We start from the raw sequence: 2,500 nt of genomic DNA, 5'->3' as shown, positions 1-2,500 counted from the left end.
CGCATGTTCCGGGACGGGACGTGTCCGAGGGACCGGTGAGTGTTGTTTTTAACGCCTACTGAAATTAAATGTTCTTATTTAGGTCCATATGTGTCATACTTGATCATTTCGCGATATTGCCATATTTTTGCTGGAAGGATTTAGTAGAGAACATCGACGATAAAGTTCACAACTTTTGGTCGCCTTGCCTGTACCGGAAGTAGCGTGACGTCACAGGTTGTGGAGCGCCTCACATCTGCACATTGTTTACAATCATAGCCACCAGCAGCGAGAGCGATTCCAACCGAAAAAGCGACGATTTCCCCATTAATTTGAGCGAGGATGAAAGATTCGTGGATGAGGAAAGTGAGAGTGAAGGACTAGAGGGCAGTGGAAGCGATTCAGATAGGGAAGATGCCGTGAGAGGTGGGTGGGAATGACTAAAACAGTAAATAAACACAAGACATATATATACTCTATTAGCCACAACACAACCAGGCTTATATTTAATATGCCACAAATTAATCCCGCATAACAAACACCTCCCCCCTCCCGTCCATATAACCCGCCAATACAAATCAAACACCCGCACAACACACTCAATCCCACAGCCCAAAGTACCGTTCACCTCCGCAAAGTTCATACAGCACATATATTTCCCCAAAGTTACGTACGTGACATGCACATAGCGGCACGCACGTACGGGCAAGCGATCAAATGTTTGGAAGAAAGCTGCGTACTCACGGTAGCGCGTCTGCTATCCAACTCAAAGTCCTCCTGGTTGTGTTGCTGCAGCCGGCCGCTAATACACCGCTTCCCACCTACAGCTTTCTTCTTTGCTGTCTCCATTGTTCATTAAACAAATTGCAAAAGATTCACCAACACAGATGTCCAGAATACTGTGGAATTTTGCGATGAAAACAGACGACTTAACAGCTGGCCACAATGCTGTCCCAATATGTCCGCTACAATCCGTGACGTCACGCGCAAACGTCATCATACCGAGACGTTTTCAGCAGAATATTTCGCGGGAAATTTAAAATTGCACTTTACTAATCTAACCCGGCCGTATTGGCATGTGTTGCAATGTTAAGATTTCATCATTGGTATATAAACTATCAGACTGCGTGGTCGGTAGTAGTGGCTTTCAGTAGGCCTCTAATCTGGGAAGGCTGTCCACAAGGTTGCGGAGTGTGTTTATAGGAATTTTCCACCGTGGTCGAGAAGGCCTGGCTCTCAGTCTCCGTTCTAATTCATCCCAAAAATGTGTTCTATTGGGTTCAGGTCAGGACTCTGTGCAGGCCAGTCAAGTTAATCCACACCAGACTCTGTCATCCATGTCTTTATGGACCTTGCTTTGTGCAGTGGTGCACAGTCGTGTTGGAAGAGGAAGGGGGCCGCTCCAAACTGTTCCCACAAAGTTGGAAGCATTAGATTAAAGATTAGTTTATTTCAAAGGGGACAATGCAATTTCATAATAATAATAATAATAATAATAATTAAAGCTGCAAGCAGCGATGGACGGGACCGACTTTGAGGGCTCATAAAATCCAAACCGGAGCAGTAATTAAAACTCTTTCATCAACTTTTTAATCAGAAGGGTTCAATGTCTCTCCTGTGCTAATTTGAAGCCGACACAACAAACGCTCTCAGAGGAGATAATGTTTGAAAAAAGGTGACTGTTTTTACACAACTTTTGTTTTGAAGGGGGAATTGCAAACTTCCTGAGGTTTAGAGGTTTTTGTTTCATGTCTCTACGGCATTCCTACTGGGAGTTTACAGGCAGTTTTGTCTGTGTTTTCTTCCTAGGGGGCGCTAGCCAAAATCAACCAACACTTAAAGTTCTTAAGTAGTTAAGTTGTAGTTCAAAGTTCAGTAAGTTCCTTCTTTTTCTCTATCCTCTAGTCGTGGGGCAGACTAGGGTTGTACGGTATACCGGTATTAGTATAGTACCGCGATACTAATTAATCATATTCGGTACTATACCACCCTATAAAAAGTACCGGTCCCCCCAGGAGCGTATCTAGTCAATACTACTATGATTACATCGATATTTTTTGGCATCACAACATCTTCTTTCGTTTAAAAAAAATAATTTATATTATGTTTATAAAGTCAGGAAATATGTCCCTGGACACATGAGGACTTTGAATATGACCAATGTATGATCCTGTAACGACTTGGTATCGGATTGATACCCAAATGTGTGGTATCATCCAAAACTAATGTAAAGTATCCAAACAACAGAAGAATAAGTGATTATTACATTTTAACAGAAGTGTTTTTAGCATCACAAAATCTTTTTTCGTTTTTAAAAGAAATTAATACGATGTCTATAAACTCAGGAAATACGTCCCTGAGGACTTAAAATATGACCATCGTATGATCCTGTAACTACTTGTATCGGATCGATACCTACATTTTTGGTATCATCCAAAACTAATGTAAAGTATCCAAACAACAGAAGAATAACTGATTATTACATTTTAACATAAGTGTTTTTTTAGTGTCACAAAATCAT

General features: G+C 41.4%; 1 pseudogene; it reads left to right on the top strand.

Moving 5' to 3' along the window:
- LOC133644991 (rab11 family-interacting protein 1-like) overlaps nt 1-2,500 on the top strand; it is a 29,142-nt pseudogene that overhangs the window by 487 nt on the left and 26,155 nt on the right.

The sequence above is a fragment of the Entelurus aequoreus genome, linkage group LG28 (genome assembly GCF_033978785.1).
Source record: "Entelurus aequoreus isolate RoL-2023_Sb linkage group LG28, RoL_Eaeq_v1.1, whole genome shotgun sequence".
NCBI lineage: Eukaryota > Metazoa > Chordata > Actinopteri > Syngnathiformes > Syngnathidae > Entelurus > Entelurus aequoreus.
The sequence above is the reverse complement of the archived record's forward strand: the minus strand, read 5'-3'. Positions and strand labels throughout refer to the sequence as shown.